The following is a 20,925-nucleotide window of genomic DNA, read 5'->3' as shown; positions in this document are numbered from 1 at the left end:
TCTTTTTTGCTAGTTATTGTGCTTCTTGGTTTTGGGTGACTTTTTCCCTAAGGAAAATTCTAACAATTTGCAAGTTTTTCCTCCTCTTACTTGGTCCACTTTTTGTTTTCTTAATTCTCTTCTCAAGAAAGGGGATCTGTATGGGTTTTTTTTTCTCAAACCTTGTAGACTTTCTTAGTACTGATGCTTCCTTTATTTTCTTTTTGTTCCTAAAGGATTGTTGCTATGCAACTACTACATATGGCATTGCAGGTGCTTGCACACTTGTGTGTGTAACTATGACCTCTACAATAGGTCTGGCCATTGCAATAGGTGTAGGAGTTAATAGTCTAGTTTAACTGCTAGCCTTCATCTCCAAGGCTATACCATTTACCTCTTCAAATTCTTTTCTTGACGTCCCTGATTCTTTTAATATAGAATCAATTACTTTTTCTAGTTTCTTCCTGATATCCTTGTCCTTTAGATTTGTTTGGACCTATTTCATCTTTTTAGTACATGTACCCCATCTAGGGCATCTAGAATCTACTTTAGAGTATAGAATTATCTATGTGTAGCCTTTAATTAGTTTTAGTACTCATTTCATCACCCATAGGTTTAATGAACTTTATGGAACTACTGCCTCCATGCATGTGAAATCTATTTCTATCATGAAACACAGTTCACCCTTATATTTCTCTATTAGTGCAAGTTTTATCCTATACCTCTACTTCATTTTAGCTTTGAATGATTTCATTATTCTATCAATATCATTGTCCTTGACTATTTTTTATTTAGATCTGTAAACTTCAGTGATAGTTTACATTGCGCACTCGTTTCCATCCCAATTTGAAATACTAGGATACTTTTTTGTTGCATAGATGAATATATGAGTCAATAAGGATTCAAACCTAAAGACCACACTCTTAGAATTCTTGATCATTGATATGTTATCCAAAAACTAAGTTTAGATAATAGCACATAAATTAACCTTTTCACCCTTTACTGCCACCACATAAGTTGAGTGAAGAAATCTATCTGGGACTGAATCTATCCTAGATCCATGGTTGAAATTATAAAACAAAATTTTACTTAGGAGTCTCACTCCATCATCTTGGATGGTGTTAATCTTCATGTTTCTGCAATCAAAACTTGTGTTGAGATTTGTTTAACTATTCTACACACATTCTTTATGTTTATGGGATTTTATCCTTCATTGCTCAAACCCTTGACCTTGTGAATTAGGTCATTATCAATGCATATAAATGAATCTCCTAACCATATAAGGTTATCATGAATTTTGCTCAAAATGGTTCTAGTCCATTCATGGTTTTCAAAGTCTATATAGAACATGTACTTAACTAGGTTAAGTTGTTCTAGGTATGCATATTTTGGTTTCAATGATAAATCATTGTTGCACATTCTCTCCAATTCTTTATGGATCTTAGTATCTCCTATGCTTTCTATCTTATAGTGAATATAATTTCTTATGTCCTCATCATGAAGAACATTTTCCAATACTTGCGAAAATGTTCCAATGGGATCATGAAGCAGAGAAATAAATGGGTGTTTCTTGAAGTTATATCTAGGTCTATCACTAATATCAAACACTTCTTGTGTTTTCATTACTAAAATTATGCTCAAAAAATTCAAAAAAACCTCAATTTCACATTTTAGGGCTTTTAGCAATCATGTATATCTACAAGCTTCTTTAGCACTTCAAATAGCTATCAAATCACTATTCAATATTGCACTTAAGATTTCTCATAAGAAAATGATGCTTGTAAATTAATTTTCATCCTTCAAATCTTTTACAATATGTACTACACATTAAATTCATATCTACCAAAAATTTAAAATACTATCTCTATGTAATAGAGAGATTTTTTTTTTTTGCATAGCCTCATAATGATCATATCAAGCAATACACACTTTACTCTAGACTTCTCTCAGTGTCTAGTATATACTGCTAACTATGCAACTCTTGGTATTCTCTCTAACATTAGTTTTTATTAAATTATGTGTTTTTTTACTAAGAATGCAAGTAATTAAAGTAGGATGAGTAACAAAAAATAAGTGACTTTACTATCTTATTAGGTACATTAGGATGTACTTCTTCCAGAACTATATGAGAACTTTCAAGTTCTTTTACCTTTACAAATGTTTCCTTGAATTCTTCTGTCAACTCCTTCATTTCTTCCTTCAGACTATCATCATTTTTTTTGTTGTTCCTTTTGTAGTTCTAATTCCTATTTAGGTTTCTTCTATCCAATTTGCAAAAAACTTTTGTGTGTCCAAAATTATTACATAAATGACATACTACTACTTTCCTTCTTTGTTCATTATACTGGTTGTCAGGTGCTCTATAATTCCTTGCAATGTGTCCAAGATTATTACATCTGTAACAAACAATTTGTCTTCTTTCTCCACCCTCATTTTTTTGAGATCTTCTTCTATTGCCTACATGGTTAGTGTTCCTAAAAATTCTACTATTTGTATTATCATTATCAATTTTAGGTTTCTTATAATCTACTACATAATGTCCATATCCATGGCAATTATGGCAATAAAAATTTGAAATAGTTTTGAAAGACTTACCTTTGTAATCATCTCCAATATGCTCAGGTTCATCACATGTAAAGAATTTAACATGAAATTCCTTTCTTTTATTTTCCTCATCTTGATCAAATTCTTTAGATTTATTAGAGTGAGTAACTTTCTCTTTTTCTTTAGATGTATCATCAAATTTTCTCATGTTTAGATCTTTCTTGACTTCAAGAGTATCAGGTTCTTTTCTCTCAATAGATTTCTTGGCAGATTGTCCAAGAAAGAATCCAAGTCCACTCTTATCATGACTAGGTCTTTTTATAGATATTTGTTCTTCAATCTTATCACTATTGGTATACAATTTCTCAAGTTTCTATTTAGTTCGCACCAATTCACCTTTCACAATAGTATTGTATTTCTCTAATTCTGCATATTCCAACTTGATAGATTCTAACTCAGATGTTACTTTGCTTAACTGAGATCTTAGATCTATTTTCAACTTTTATTTTAGAATCATTCTTTCCTCCATTTTTCTTAAGACTTAGCTTGAGTTCTACTATTTTTAACTCATGTTTAAAGATCTCATTTTCTTTCTTTAGATCTTCAATATCATGATCACTAGTTCACTCAATAGGTCCTTTTTGCTTTAGGTTATCTATCTTGTCCTTTAGTTTACCAATATAAGATTTTGCATCTTCATATCTATACTTTAGACCATCTCTTTCATCAGTAAGGAGATAAATCTTCTCAAGAGCTTCTTCAAGATTCTTCTTCAACTATTCTATATCCATAAGGATTTTATTCATGTTGTTAAGCCTCTTCTAAATAACTAGCTTCTGATACCAATTGTCAGAAATAGATAATACTAGGGGGGGGGGAGGGGTGAATTAGTATTTTAAATATTTTTGCCCACAATTGGATATTATTAATTAATTTTCCACATGCATAAGAAAGTAAACCAATAATTCTAAATAGTATAAAAAACCATACATAAAGAGATCTCATAACACCATTTTTTTTAACTAGGGAAACCCTAGCCAAGGAAAAACCCTGGTGGAGATGAAACCCACAAGATAATATACTATATAAAGAATTCAATTAAGGATATTGACCTTGTTAGGAGTCTATAAAGAATGTATAATGTCTCAAGTCCTTGTTAGGATACTAGGCCTTGTTAGAAGCCTCAACCCTATTAGGAGTTGGTGGATCATATACAAATGTTTGCAAGAAGAGCCCACTGCCCTAACATGCAACTATACAATTAAGTTCTTCAAAAGAATAGATATACATATAATAATAGATCACTTGTTTTACTTCACAATTCTTTCAATTATAAACTCTTCATACAAGCCTTTGGTATACTCTAGACAATCTTCCCTTCTATTCGCTCAATGTCATAAACAAGGAGTAATTGTGCATATATCAATTTGCATCATATCTCACATTCATACCTAACTTTGCAAATGAATTTCTTTACTTATATCAATCATATTAATAAATCCTTCCTTAGTTAGTTCACACATCATTCTTAGATTTGGCTCATCAAGAATTAATAATCAAAAAAATTCTTCAATTTGTACAACTCATTTTGCTGACTTGCTCTATTTTGTATAGTGATGTATTTGCATCGATATTTCCTTCATAACTTGAACTTGGTTGTCTGTATGGACATGTGCACTAGTATACATCACTAGGGTGATGTCATGCATCTATAGTCAACTGTACAAGAGATATTCTAAAGGAATATTCCACTATCAATAAATCTCATCATGTTGCTATAACATTATCCAATACTTCAACAATTTTCCATCACAAACAATCATAGTTATACTATAAAACATATGTTTCCATAAATGAAAACCACGTATCTCATCTTATTTGACTGATTGGTCATATTTCCAACATTTATTATATTTTTAAAGCCTTACAATATTCTCCAAATGATATAACTCCAAATTCTTATAGTATGAGAGAGATTCCACACTAAGAACTTCCAACTAGCTTGCATACCAAGAGATCTTCCACAAGGAAGATCTTACAACCAAAGAGATAGAACTCAATGAGCTTCACTAAGAAGAACCTCCCAACTAAGATGTTATACACAAAGATCCTTCACCTCCAAAGCTTATATTACAAGAGATTAAACCTTTAGAGCTCGATTACAAATGATCATAAGACTTGCTTATAAAGGCACTTACCACCCAAGATATTACAAACACAACCAATGTGGGATAAAAGGTAAATGAAACTACCTTACAAAAAATATTAAATTCTCACCCAAGTACAACTAAGCACCACCATGTGGCTAATTAGAAAATTATATTTCCTTTGTGGATCACAACAAATATTAAATGCATGATTCAAGGAACTTTCCACAAACTTCTAAAATGCCAACTACACACCTCGACAAATGAAATGACAACCATTTTTATTTATTTTTCTATTTTATGCCACCCATCCACCTTGGTAAAAAAAATACATTTCCCCCTCTTTTTCTCTTTTTCCTTTTTCCCTTTTTACTATTTTTCTCTATTTTTCATCTCTCTCTCCTCCAAGATTTTGTTTTTTATTTATCGTGACCCCTTTATTTTTTTGATGCAAGATGCTCCTACATCAAACACACATGGTAGGAAAAAAATTGTGGATATGAATTCACAAAATGAAGCAGCTGATAATGAAATTTTTTCTTCTCATTCTAGGACCTAGCTGGAACAAGTATTTTTTGCTGATATATTTCCTTCTTCCTTCTTTTCCAACACCTAGTTGGAACAAGTGTCTTCTACTAAAAAAATACTCCTCCACAATTATATTTTTCGAATTGTAACTCTCATCCTCCTCCAATCTTATAGGATTAAATACATGTATAATAAACTCAACAATACCATTCAAATCTTTCTTTTGCATACCAAACATCACTAAAAAGATCCTCATGTAAACCATCATTATTCATCAAATCCATCTCAAATTCAACATCCTGTAATTCATAAAAAATACCTCTTCCATATCTTCATCTTTTTTTAATTCTTGTTTCTTCAACAAGGCATGTAACTACTTCACTTGTCTAACCTCCAACCAAGGCATTGTACTCTTCCTCTAATGTTGCACTCTTCAAATCATCTTCATATGCTTTGGGTTCACAAGTCTTGTCATCCTCATTCTCTTCATCTTCTTTTGTATCACATGTTTGATATTCAACTAGATCTTCTTTCTTTACCACATCAAAAGAATTATCAACATCTCTTTTCAAATGAAGGAAACCTCTCTTCGAAAATTCCACTTCACATTCATCCACTTTCTTCTATAAATCTTGAAAGACAACTGTCATTTCTTCTTGTCTAAATTTCTCAAGTCTAGGAATCTGTAGAATCTATCCAATCATAATCTTCTTCTTTCTCTTCTCCATAATCAATTCTTCATAAGACAAAATTTGTGCAATACAGACATCTCGTGCAAACTACCTCATAGTAGGTGATATATCCACACACTCAAGAATTCCTTCTTGATAATCTTCACCCAACACAGGGTCTTGTTACAAATTGCCTCACATTCGGTGATCTATCCATAGGCTCACAAACTCCCACTATAATACCACTAATGAAGGGCCACACCACCCCTACCAATTTACAATCAAAATCATAGCAATATGGAGACAAATAGAAGACAACATGATTCACAAAGTATGCTTTTATTATACTTGAAAAGCTTTACAATATTATCTTGCATCACAAGATCTTTCCTCTCTCTTTCTACCACTATTATTCCTTGAGTAACTAGTATAGATACCTCTAGTGTAATCACCCCTTTTTCCAATAGATTCCTCTTTCCATTTCATCTTTCCTTTATCTTTCATTTCATTGTTAGATTTTCTACTTTCTCCATCTATTTTGTCTCTGTTTCTTTGAAATATTCCACCTCTTCCTCTTTATCTTTGAGCATGTTTCTTCACCAATCTTTCTTCAACCTTCATAGCATACTGATATGCTTCTTCCACACTATCCATCTTAACATAGTTGATTTCATTTTGAAATGATATCCTAAAACCATTCAGGTATCTAACCACTTTCTCAAATTCATCATCAATGTGCCCAGATATGATATCCAACTTGTAGAATTAATTAATATATTCTTTCATGCTCATGTCTTGTGCCTTAGATTTTGCATCTTTCTTAACAAATTGACTTAGTAATGAGTAGGGAGAAACTTCTTCTTCATCTTTCCAATCATTTTTACCCATGTCTTGATCTTTTCCTTTCCTCTCATTTGTCTCTTAGTTTGAAAATGATCCCACCAAAGTGAAGCATGACCTTCAACTTGGTGAATTATATCTTAACCTTCTTATTGTCAAGAGTACTCTCATACTCAAAGTATTTATCCATCTCAGAGATCTAGTCCAATGTTTTAGTCTTCCATCATAATAAGAATATTCAATAGTATGTCTAGAGTTAGCCCTAGATAAAATTCTTAAAATCTTTTTCTCATTTTGTTCAACCTTGGGTTTAGGATTAGGACTAGGTGTTGTTTCCTCATTATTGCTAACATCTTCAAGATGTACACCTCTTCTCTAGGTTGTCTCAATAGCTTCAAGTCTCACTACAATCTGGCTCAACATGTCCATTATGGCATTATTTGCATTCCCTCTACTACAAACAATCTTGACAATAGTTTCTACAAGATTGTAACCTTCTACAAGTTATAGGTCAGATTTTGAACCTTTCACCCTATAACTAATCCAACAATGTTCTCTATGATCCATAATATACAAAGAAGGAAACCTTGCTTTGATACCATGTGATGTAGGGGGAAATTCTAGGTAGATAATAAGATAGAATAAGATCAAATTAAACCTACTAAAATCTCTTTCTTAGTGTTACACATGAAATCTTTCCTTGGAAGAAAAACAATGAACATGAGGCCATATGAAACAGATATATAGACGTAATTATTTCACTTCACATATAAAGAAGACAACATGCCCAACTTTGTGGTTTTCTAGGTGACAAACTCATACATTTTTTTTTACAAAATCAGAGTCCAAGCTAATAACCCCTTTCTTCTTCTCTCTAAGATTATTTGAAACTACTAGATACTACATTCCTAGATCTAACCAAGCTTCATATTTAGCCAGCTAAGACACAAGTTAACTAACTAGGCATTTAATTATAATATAGGACTAGTCTTGGAAGTGTAAACCAAAACCAAATAAAATGAAAATATAAGATCACACAACTTAAAGATAGGTCCACACATGAGTAACGAGTCACCTCCCAATTGCACAAGATCACCAATAGAAACAACGTGCCTCACTAGATGAAAACTATAGGAAATAGATACCATGAAGAATGACACAAAATTGAAAAATATGAAACATTAGAATACACATACGATGTGGATCTAGGATAGGTCCTCGACATGATATTAACTCAACACAACCTAGAACAAAAAGTAACAACAGCTACTTTACAATAATAGCCTGGTACATAAAACAAGAAATATTTTTGGTTTATGTAGGATTTCTCAAAGACCTAAGATGGTCCTACATCAATAATGAAGAGAGATTTTGAATCATTATGGAATTTGAAAAGTATTGGCTTTTTGCATTTCTATGGTATATTAGTTTCTTTAGTGTGCATTGTTTTCATTTTCATATATATTTTTTATCTCTTTCTACTATCATAAATACCTATAAAAAAGGATTTTTATACTTTCTCCATAAAAGTATTCTTGTGAAATTAGGTACATTTGAGTTCCCATATACACTAGAGTTACTTAGATGAAGAAAGACTATCACAAGCCTTTAAGTTAAGGGTCCTTGCTAGTTGTCCTTAAAGATTTTATTAGACTTTGTTTTTTTTAGAAAGACCATGTAAGTGGTTAAGGAGTGGATGAAAGGGATACATACAAGTTTTAGAATCTATGTTCAATAGAGAAAAGGAGTTTGTTAACTAGTTGTGTGATTAGTCATTATTTATTGGTTTCCTTGGATGAATGGTAGTTGTATAATGCCTAGAAAATTAGTATAGTTTTCTTTGGATAATTAATGTTAGGATAAACCACGGACAGAAATAAAAAATTACATGCAAATATAACCAATAACAAAAAATAATAGATCGCATAGAAATGAACACAAGGCACCAAGATTTAACATGGTTCACCCAATCCCTGGGCTATGTCCACCAAACAGAAAGTCTAATATTATTACAATCCAGTGATTACAAGCTGATTACAATTCGTAATCCCTTACAACTCAATACCGCTGCAAGAACCAATTTCACATCACAACATAATGAAAATACCCAACCCTAAACCCTTTTATAAAAGTATTAAACCACTTTAGAGTTATAACATGTCAGCCATAAATTAGCCATAAATTTAGTGGCAAATCTATGAATGGTGAATCTATGAATAGTAGCAAAAAAAAAAATGGGGTGATGCCCCAAACCCCACTAATTATGAAGTATGTACAGTACTTTCCTAATCAGTCACCACAATCTAACAATCTCCCACTTGGGGACTAATCAGCCCCAAACTAAAAAACAATCTCCCACTTGGAGACTGGTCCTATAGCAATACCACTACCACATGGGGCTCCCACTAGATCAAACCAACCTGGACTTTGCTATTCTTTTATTCATGTTCAGTCGAGAAGACCAACCAAAGCTGAAGAGGAGTTCAGCTTCTCGCCTGTTACAACCTTTGTCAACATATCTGTTGGATTTTCATTGGTATGTATCTTCTCTAGCTTTAACTGTCCATTCTCCAAAACTGACCGAATGAAATGGTACCGTAACTGTATGTATTTGGTTTTAGAATGTAGAGCTAAATTCTTTGCAAGATGAATGACACTTTGACTATCTATGAACAAATAATTATCCTTCTGAGGATGTCCCAATTCTTCCAAGAAGAATTGAAGCCATATCATCTCCTTGGCTACCTCTATAGTAGCAACATAGTCTGCCTCTGTAGTGGATAGAGCATTAATCTTCTATAAGCTAGAAACCCAGCTCACAGCTGCCCCACCAACAGTAAAGACATAACCTGTAGTACTCTGCCTGGTATAAATATCCCCTGACAAATATGAGTCAACATAGCCCTATAAATCAGTAGTAGAGCCCCCAAAGTGTAAACACTTATTGGATGTTCCTCTAAAATATCTGAGAATCCACTTGACAGCATTCCAATGCTCAAATCCTAGATGACTCATATACCTGCTAACGACTCCCACTGCATGTGCAATATCTGGCCTAGTGCATACCATAGCATACATCAAGCTTCCTATAGCTGAAGCATAGGGTACCTTGGACATCTTATCCTCCTCTTCTTGTGTCTTAGGACACATCTCCTTAGTCAATTTCAAATGACCAAGTAAAGGTGTGCTGACAACTTTAGCATTCTCCATAGAGAAACGTTGCAACACCTTCTCAACATAGTCAGCTTGAGATAGCATCAATGTTCTGTTCTTCCTATCTCTACAAATTTCATACCAAGGATATGTTTTTCTGCCCCCAAATCCTTCATAGAAAATGCACGTGCTAACTGGCGTTTCAGCCCCTTAATATGATCCATGTTAGACCCAGCTATAAGCATATCATCAACGTATAAACATAGAATAATGTAGCTATCATCATCCAACCTCTTAAAATAAATACAATAATCTAAATGACACCTATTATAGCCATGCTCATGCATAAACCTGTCAAATTTTAGATACTGTTGCCGAGGTGCTTGCTTCAAGCCATATAAACTTTTCTTCAATTTGCACACTAAGTTCTCCTTACCTTTGACCTCAAATCCCTGTGGCTAAGCCATATATATTTCTTCATCCAACTGCTCTAAATGCAAATCTTTAGTAGCCACAAGACTTAAAACAGTACAGATAGAAGTCATTTTAACAACAGGAGAAAATATCTCATCAAAATCAATTCCCTTTTGTTGTGCAAATCCTTTTACAACTAACTTGGCCTTAAATCTTTTCTTACCTCCTTCCTTTTCTTTCAACCTGTAAAACCACTTATTCTGTAAAGCCTTTTTACCTGCAGGCAACTTGAACATCCCATGTATTATTCTTTAGAAAAGAGTCCATTTCATCTGTCATTGCAAACTCCCATTGAATCTTAGTATCCACTTGCATAGCTTCATCATAACTTTCAGGTTCACCAGCATCAGTAAGTAAAATAGAATACAAAGAGGGAGAAAATCTTTGTGGAGGTTTAATTTTCCTTGTTGACCATCTAAGATTCACTAGTGTGTATGGTATTTTTTGTTGCAGTTGTTGCACATCATGAGAAATGGCTGGAACATCAGCTTTTGGAGTATCATCCAGCACTACATAATCATCTTCTTTCTTCTCATGTTGCTGCAACAGATCTTTGTAAAACACTTTCTCATTGAATATGACATCTTGACTTCTAAAAATTTTATGATTTTCAAAATCCCAAATCCTATAACCAAATTCATTAATGCCATATCCAAAAAAGACACATTTCTTTGATTTAGCTTCTAGCTTGGTTCTATTTTTAGAGTCTATATGAGAAAAAGCTTCACAACCGAAGGTCTTGAGAAAAGAATAACTCACCTTCTTACCAGTCCATGCCTCCTCTGGAATACCACAACCCAAAGGAGTAGAGGGACTTCTATTAATCAAATATACTATAATATTGATAGCCTCCACCCACATGTGTAAGGGCAACCCAACATGCAACCTCATGCTCCTTGTGCGCTCCATTATAGTCCTATTCATGTGTTCAGTCACTCCATTTTCCTATAGAGTTCTTGGAATAGTTTTCTGTCTATGAATACCATTAGTGGAGCAATAATCTTCAAATTCATGACTACAATACTCACCACCATTATCGAATCTAAGACATTTTAATTTCTTGCCGGTCTCATTTTCAACCAAGCATTTCAATTTCTTAAAAGTTTGAAATACATCAAATTTTTGTTTAAGGAAATAAACCCAAACTTTTCTAGTTGCATCATCAATAAATGTAACATAATAATGAGAGGCACCAAGGGAAGATACCTGAGCTGGTCCCCATACTTCTGTATGCACAAGCTCTAATTTCCCCTTTTTGTTTTCCTTCCCAGTCTTTACAAAATTCACTCTCTTTTGTTTTCCATACACACAACTTTCACAAAAATCCATATTAACACATTTTAGACCTGGTAAAACTTTCTTTGAATGAAGTACTTTCATACCTTTCTCACTCATGTGCCCAAGTCTTTTGTGCCACAGTGCTGTATCAGAATCTACAGTAGCTATTTGTTCTCCCTGCTCAGTTGTAGCAATTGTTCCTAAACATTCATTTTTCTTTGAAACAATCAAAGTAGAAGGAAAAATATAACCTGTACAAAGATATAAGGTGCCTACTTTCACACCTTTTTCTACTACAAGGGAACCTTTTTAAACCTTCCAATTTTTATCATTAAAACTAACTACACAACCCTCATCACCGAGTTGCCTCGCTGAAATTAAATTCCTACTCAACCTTTGAACATGTCTTACCTCATGTAGTAGCCAATGATTCCCATTCTGCAACTTAATCTTAATTTTTCCCTTTCCAACAATTTGATAGGGTTTATTATCCCCCAAATAAAAAAGCCTAAAATCCCCTTGGACATAATCAATAAAATAACCTCTATGAGGTGTAGCATGAAATGAAGCACCAAAATCTAAAACCCATGAATCATCAACACTTTCTAAAGACAGAAGCAAAGCATCCTCTTCAGATTTGTTACTTACCACATTTGCCTCCTTGTCTCCATCTATCTCCTTCATTTTTATTTCAATTCCAGCAATCTTTCTTTTTGTGCCCTAGTTTCCCACAGTACCAACAATCATTTGGTCCTCTCAATTGAGACCTCCTCCCTTTTGACTTTCCTCTTGATTTCCCACGATTTCTAGAGTTACTTCCTCTCTCAGTTGTTCTACCCCTACTTTGTGCATTCAAAGCACTTCCTAATGTAGATCCACCTAAGGATTTCCTATGAGTTTCCTCACTCAAAACAACACTGATCACATCATCATATTTTAGGGTGCTAGATCCAGGAACAGAATTACTCACTGCCATTACCAAGCCATTCCAGCTTTCAGGAAAAGAACACAAAATCAAGAGAGCCCTAATTTCTTCATCAAAATTGATACCCACAAAAGATAACTGACTAGTAATAGTATTAAACTCATTTAAATGATCTACAATAGATCCACCTTCTGCCATTTTCATATTAAATAAACACTTCATGAGAAATACCTTGTTTGAAACGGAGGGCTTTTCATACAATGTCACTAGGGTTTTCATCAAATCTTCTGTTGTCTTTACTTTTGTAATATCAAATGCCACCAATGGTGCCAAGCATAACCAAATGCTTCTGAGTGCCTTTCTAGATCCCATTCAGCCTCTGACATAGTTCCCTGATTCTTGGCTTTGCCTTCCAATGGCTTCCACAAATCCTTTTGATATAGATAGTCTTCCATTTGCATCTTCCATAACTAGAAGTTCTACCCATTAAACCTATCAACCCTCAGCTTACCCTCATCTATCATTGCTTCCACTCAACCGTGAGACTCCCACTTAACCGTGAGACTTTCCTGCAGAGGATAACTGAAAGACAACCTCACTCTAATACCACTTGTTAGGATAAACCATGGACAGAAATAAAAAACTACATGCAAATAGAACCAATAACAAAAAATAATAGATCACATAGAAATGAACACAAGGAACCAATATTTAACGTAGTTCACCCAATCCCTAGGCTATGTCCACCAAATAGCAAGTCCAATATTATTACAATCCAGTGATTACAACCCGATTACAATTTGTAATCCCTTACAGCTCAATATCGCCACAAGAACCAATTTCACATTACAACATAATGAAAATACCTAACCCTAAACCCTTTTATACAAGTATTAAACCACTTTAGGGTTATAACATTTCAGCCATAAATTAGCCACAACTTTAGTGGTGAATCTACGAATGGAAAATCTATGAATAGTAGCAAAAAAAAATAAAATTCGGGAACCCCACTAATTATGAAGTATGTATAGTACTTTCCTGATCAGTCACCACAATCTAACAAATATTTCCATTTTCCTATTGTGTTCATTCTGGTCTTTGGTTGTGTCTCCATTACTTAGGCACATTTAGGTTCTGAGATATGTGTACATGAAAGAAATGTTGAGTTACCTAATAGAGAAGTACACAGTGATTCTAAAGTTGGCAGACCTATTGAAGAAAGTAGAGTAGAACCAAGATTGTCAAAGTATGTCAAAAAAATCACCCTACTGAACAAATTATTGGAGATAAATATGATAGACCAATGAAAAGGAACAGGATGAGAAGTGATACATTTTTTTTGAGCATGCATGAGCCTAAGAAAATGAAAGATACCTTAGAAAATGAGGACTGGAGTAAAATCATAAGAGAAGAGATTGATCAAATTGAGAAGGAAAAAACATGGACTCTAGTTCCCAGACTAGAGCACAAGAATGTGATTGGAACAAAATGGTTGTATAGAAACAAGTTAGATGAAAATGGTAAATTCATAAGGAATAAGGCAAGATTAGTTTGCAAGGGGTATGCACAAGAAGAAGGAATAGACTATGGAGAAACATTTACCCCTATTGCAAGATTGGATGAAGTAAGAACTCTACTTGCTTACTTTGCATACAAAGATTTCAAAGTTTATCAAATGGATATGAAGTCAGAATTTCTAAATGGTATATTAGAAGAAAAAGTTTATATAGAATAGTTAGAAGGATTTTTTGTTGCTAACAAAAAGAACATGGTATGTAGACTACACAAATATGTATATGGCTTAAAGAAATCCCAACTACAATTTCTTCTCTACCTATGAGTATTTCATCCATTTCATTTCCTACATTACAACCTTCATATAATAGTATTCCTTACACTTATCCTAATCCTCATACTATGGGTCCTAATGTCCTACCTATAGCACCTTCGATTCTAACAAATTTTTACACTCTTCCTAGTGTGTCAAATGTGGCATTCCCACCTATTTCCTCTAATGATTCAACTATCATTAGTATTACTCAAATTGTTTCTTCCTTGCAACAACAATTTGCTTCCCTTACTCAATCCAATTTTAATGTGCCTACATGTGATATGGGTAGTCCTGCACAAAAATAATTAATGCAAACCAAGAAAAATGGGTAGGGTTTGCAAAATAAATTACAAAAACATATCGTAGCAGATACTTTTAGAAAGAAACAAGCCATAACCTAGTTAAATTGGTCTAGTTTCTAATTAGCTAGGTTGATCATAAATTCTTATAGAACTATCATTAGATTAGTTACAATAAAATGAACAATCAGTTGTTCCTAGCTGGCAAGATCAAATACAATTTTCCAAGGTGATAAAATTATAGATCCAAATGCATCACTTGCATGCTAGGCATGAAGCATACTCCCCAATTTATAACAAATAGTTGGACATAAAGGCTCCATACACTGGCCCAATAGTGGAAGCTAAGTACGTAACCATGCATGTATTGGCATACTCTCCATGCAAGGATCCCAAGTATCTACTATTTTTGTTAGTTTGGGCATCACTATATGATCCAGAATGTTATAAAGTATTGAAGCCAGTAGTAACTTCTCCCATATCTCCAAAAAATGTAGCATAGGTTTAGGGTCCCTTAGCTCTCAAGAATTGGTAGCAGCAATTCTCACTGCTAGAAGAATAAATTCAATGAAGAGTTGAAGAAGCAAGTTCTACTTCTATGTAAATGCCATAATCATGAAGCTCATTCCCTTGCAGAAGCCTCTACCATAATGAAATTACCTCTAAAAATGTAAAGGATACAAATGTATGTATGTATGTATGTATGTATGTATGCATATATATGTATGTATATACATATATATACAAACTAGAAAAAATGGGAAGAGTTAATGTCATTGTTAATGGGCATTATGTTTCCCCTACATACATACATTATATATATACATATTGCCCATTAACTCTACATTATTTATGTGTAGGATTTTTAGGTAAGTTACTTAGCATAAGTCGAGTGAGTTTTATTGTTTTATTATTTGGATTCTAGAATATGTATTGAGATATATCAATTTTTCTATTGTGCTAAGATGTAATAAGTACCTTAAACAAGATCACTCTATATTGTATGTATGTATATATGTATGTACATGTATATATATGTGTATATATATATATGTATGTATGTATGTATGTATGTATGTGTATATGTATGTATGTATGCATGTATGTATGTATTTATGTATGTATGTGTATACATATGTATATGTATATATGTGTGTATATATACATCTATACACACACACGTGTGTGTGTCTACATATGTATGTATGTATATATATAGATAGATCTTGTGGATTGTGGAGATCCATGGAGATCTAGGATTTTGTTGCCATGCCCTTGTGATTGTTGTTGATATAAGATTTTTTTGAAGAGAAGAACCTATAATGGAACAATCATTATTTTGTCAATGATGTCAAACCTGCTACCTGCTAGTAAGATAATTGATTTTTTGTCTAAAAGCTATCATTTAGTTGGTTGATAAAGGAAAATTGAAAAGAAGAGATAACAATAGCACCTAGAGAAAGGTTGAGTTATTTGGTATGTAAAAGAAGTAATAAGACCAAGATATTGGTACTATACTATATTGTTTATCTACATAAAGTCTGAAATGAAATATTAGTCAAGTTAAGATTGGAACAAGATCAAGTAAGAAAAGTGTGTACCAAGCCTTGTCAAATAGCTAGTGCAAACAGAGCAAAAATTAGTAGAAGCCTAGATGAAAAACAAGAGGTGTCAAGCAACGATGAAAAACTTTGCAAGATGAGTGATTGTTAGTATATGTTGAGTAAAGTTTAGTTGGTTCTGAGCATCAGTAAATTTTAGTGTTTTTCAAGTGAACTAGTGTTGGCCAAGTGACAAAACAATATAGATGTCAAGTGATAAAAAATAGTGTTAAATCAAAGATTTGATGAATTTGACCAGAATATTTTATTTTCTTGAATTATGTGAAGTGTATGGAGGATTATTATGATGAGTTGGTGGCATAGAATTCAAGGTAAACCATTTTGAGGTGAATACAAGGAAGATTATAGAAGAAGTTTCTAGAAGAACCAAATGAAAAAGTGGGTAAATTTATTGTATCCTTCCTAATCCTACCTAACCCTAAAATAGAAGATTGTGGTTAAGTGGAAAAAGATCCAAATTATCTATTTATAGAGATAGTTGGTTAGAGAAAAGGTTGTCATGTGTGAGAACCTAAGGAAGACAAGGACTCTAAGTCATTTTTTCATTTAGTGGTTGAACAGAGGTGATTGTAGTTGGCATGCAAAGCAAGAAGGGTTAAGAGTATGAATGCTTAAAGGGTGAACAAGCTACCAAAGATGAAGAGTATGAATGCCAAGAAAAATGAAGGACTAAAATAAAGATCTATAATTTGGAAGTGAGTTGTAATTTGTTATCAGGTCAAGCCTTACTATTATTATTAAGCATTGTATCAGTCTAGGGTAAATCTTTTGGATTAAGTTTGACCTAATAGTCATTTATAAATCCTTTAACCAGGTGACATTCTAATGGAATGATCTAAAGTCCTCTAACAAGGCTCACTCCTATTAGGGTGATTGGAATCCTTTAATCAAACCACATTTAATAGTGTGTATTGTAACCTTTGTAACCTTTAACAGGGTAGGTCTTTTACATGGCATCAGTTAAGAAGAGTGAGAATTAGTAGCATGTTACTGATGATTATTCCCAAATTGGGTTTCCCTATAAAATCCTTGTGTAAAATTGTGTGAATGTTCTTGTGTTGTTTCATGTTTACATTTCTACAAAGTTGTTTTTGTAGACACCTAAATTTGATTACACTACTTTAATAATCCTATTTAGTTATCTCTAAAGGCATCATTAATTAAATTTCTATTTAATTAATCCTTTGCCATCCCCTAGCTGATTAATTTAATTAATCATCTATAGTCCTAAATTGATAAATCAAATAATCTATCATTTATCAATTAAATCCTTTTCTCCGATCTAATTCCAAAAATTCTCATTTATTAAATAAATTTATTTGATGAATAAAATCCTCAAATCTAAAAACCCCTAATCTATCCCTAACCCCCTTTTTAGCCTAATCCACCCCATCCACCCATACTAACCTAGCTTAGCCACTAACTCACCCAACCTCATTAATGTCATCCACTTGCACATCTCTAACATCCTTAATCTAATCTTAAACCCAAGCCTAATTCACCCCCTAATGTTGTCACATTCCCTAAACAAGTTTAAGACTTTCCTAAACCAAATCAAAGTCCCCTCTCCAAAATATCCCAACCACCAAATCATGAGTGCTCTTACAAACCATAAAAGACTCTTACAAGCCCACTCATGACTCTTACATCCCTCTTCCATACTCAATCTCCCTCATCATGCCTTTAACCAACCCCTTATCCTATCCTCTCACACTCATCCTCCTTGTGACAAGTGTCACCTTCCCATTGGTGCTAAACAAGCACAATCCATGTGCTTTCTTTTGAGTGCATCCTAGCCCTCCTTAAGCCTTCATCTCTCCTTGCATCTAAGCCATCCATCCCTCTACCCCTTGGCCTATAAATTGAATCCCCTCCCAAGCCATTTCATCACAATCCTTGAGCTAAAGTTACCATGCTATTTTGAGAACCAAAATCATCAATCTTAACCTTATAATGCCAAATTGAGAGCTCGCAAGGCTACCAATTTGCCATTACCCATCTCCACCATTGAAGCAATTAGGCAAGCAATTGAGCATACATCCATATCAAAGGACACATCTACAAAATCAAGGAAGCATGGAGTGTTTTCTCTTTTGAGGTTTGCATTTCTTGTTTGCTTTCTTTGTCTAAACTTATATGTGAATTTAGTTTTAGTTTGTGAATGTTTCTCTTATTGTTAATGTTCTTTGCACACTAAATCTTGTTCTATATTTTGGCACGCCCGGTGGGACCCCACTATGGGTCATTTATTTATCCATTTCAATCTACATGTTTCTTTTATAAACTAACCCGCTAATGCTTGTTTTTATTTGAGTAGGTTGTAGGGTGTTTTTCTTATTTTTTATAGGTTGAAAGGCGCACTTAGGAAGAAGACATACCCTCTAAAAACTCAAAAATAATAATTAAATTTTTTTTTTTTTGGAAAAATCTGCACATTTCACTTCTTTTTGTGCAGTGTCGTCTCCGCAGATTAGTGTTTGCACCTGCAAACTATCATCTCTGCGAGCTATTCTGTCGTCCTCGCAACCTCAACTGTCGTCTCCGCATATTGGCATTTGTGCCTACAAACTATCATTTTTGCTAGATACTCTGCCATCTCCGCCACCACCAACCTAAACTGTCATCTTCACCTCCACCAACCTGAACTGTCGTCTCCACCTTTTTCTCTATCATCTCTGCAGATCGACGTCTTCGTAGATTAGCGTCTTTGCAATTTGGCATCTGCGCCTGATGAACTGTCATCTCCGCTTGTCTTTGTTGCATTTCTATTTTAACATCTTTATTTCTGCACTTTGTAGTTTTTTTTTTAAAAAAGTATAAATCAAATTTTAACTTTTGGTGGTTCCATAGAGTAGAGGTTTTTTTTAAGCATTTTTACGCTTAGGAAAAAGAACAAAAAAAGTTGATTTTATTTTTCCCATAGTTAACTTTCAAATTTTGAGATTTTTTGGGTTACTAATCAAATTAGCTTTTTGTAGCTATTGCAAGTTGGAGCACATATGAAACTACTAATCATATTTTTTGCAGGTTCTCTTTACATGGTATAATGCACTTGAAAAATGAACTTGAATATTTAAACACTTGTCTTTGAATGCATGTTGCTAAAAATAAACTTGAATGTTTAAACATTTTTCCTTTGAATGAATATTGCTCAAACATAATCTTAAATGCCATGGATTAAAATCAACATTTCTTGGAATGCATGCTTTAAACAAACAAACTCAATCTTGAATGCAAAGGATCAATGAATCGATACAATATCTCACACTTCAATTTTTGGGCATAAAAAGAATCTACATTCTAGAAAATTCTTAAATTATAAAAATCAAATAAAGATGCTCTAAGTGAGTTTTTAGTTGGACTCACCCTCTTTAATCACCCATTAATTTAACCATTGGTTGCAATCTCAGCGCCATCTATGGGGATGGGTCCACCTAAGAGGGTGTTAAGTGCTCCACAAAGATCAAACTTCACTTGTGTTTTTATTATTTTTTCCTACTTAGAAAATTCTTTGAATGCACATTAGGCTCGCTAACACTTCATTTGGGTATGATAATTGAACAAATCTTGATGTGGAGGGCCTCTGGGCGCACGCTTGACAAATCGAGTTTCACATATCTTTATTTTGGGCTTAAAATAAACTCACACTCAATCTTGAATGCCTAACAATCAATGAACATCGCATGGTTTTGATGCATTTTCAATGACTCTCGCATTTCTTATGTTGATGATCTCTCGACTTTCATTATGTTGACGACGCTGTCAAGTTGGAATGAACATTGTATGCCATAATCACAAGTGTCTTCAATCATAACTTGCAAAATCTAAATCATCAATTGGAATGAATGTGTCTTTTAAAAACCCAAGATCATGTATGTGGTCTTGTTTTACACTTTTTAGGAGGCCTGCTTGGGGATTTCATCACCCCTTGGACAACCTCAACTCTAGCATTCCGGTGAAGTATAAAGATCGAGAGGTGAATCCAAAGACATCTCTCTTAGGATCAAAATTTTTTCACTCGGGCTAAGCCTCAAGGAACTTTATACCCTTGAGAAGTGAAAGAGGAGAAGTGGGTTACCACTCCTCTCGGCTATGTGATATCTTTTTGGTTTCATCTATGGATTTGGGCCTCACGTACCTTGGGTATATCGAGGACTCCCTAGCTAAACCAAATGTCATCCTTGTAGAAAGCTTCCTAGGATGTTGGTGTGTTTGATGTGCTTGCTCAAAAATTTTGTCTGCTTGTTTGTTCATAGCTTTTGAAAGAATGTTTGCCAACTTTGGTCAAAATTCCAGAAAAGAAGAAATCTCCCAGCTCAAGGCATACTTAGCGTAGTCACTGCCTCATTAAAAAATCATTCAAGCTCCCTATCGTAACTAAATCTATCTAGTTCTTTGCTTTAGAACAATCCCAAATCCAAAGTCCATCCAAATCATCCCCCCCAGCCAGCTAGTAATCCAATCCAAAATCACACCCAAGCCTTTAGAGAGTTGTTGTCATTCTGCCAGAATTTGCTATCCAATCAATCCTACCAATCAACCAATCTCACCAAGGTTATCCCTCTGACAGAGCATTGTCTAGGGTAATCTAGCTTTGTCACTTGTATCCCTCATCACCTTGAGCTAAAGGTTGG

At 33.8% G+C, this 20,925-nt stretch overlaps 1 pseudogene; it reads left to right on the top strand.

The window, feature by feature from the left end:
- LOC149550169 (galactoside 2-alpha-L-fucosyltransferase-like) overlaps window positions 1-18,875 on the top strand; it is a 159,703-nt pseudogene extending 140,828 nt beyond the window's left edge.
- Window positions 18,876-20,925: the final 2,050 nt, after the last annotated feature.

Source organism: Cupressus sempervirens, chromosome 7, assembly GCF_028749045.1.
Source record: "Cupressus sempervirens isolate cs-2001-9-10 chromosome 7, ASM2874904v1, whole genome shotgun sequence".
Classification (NCBI taxonomy): Eukaryota; Viridiplantae; Streptophyta; class Pinopsida; order Cupressales; family Cupressaceae; genus Cupressus; species Cupressus sempervirens.
Note: the sequence above shows the minus strand (reverse complement) of the source record. Positions and strands in the feature narration are given on the sequence as shown.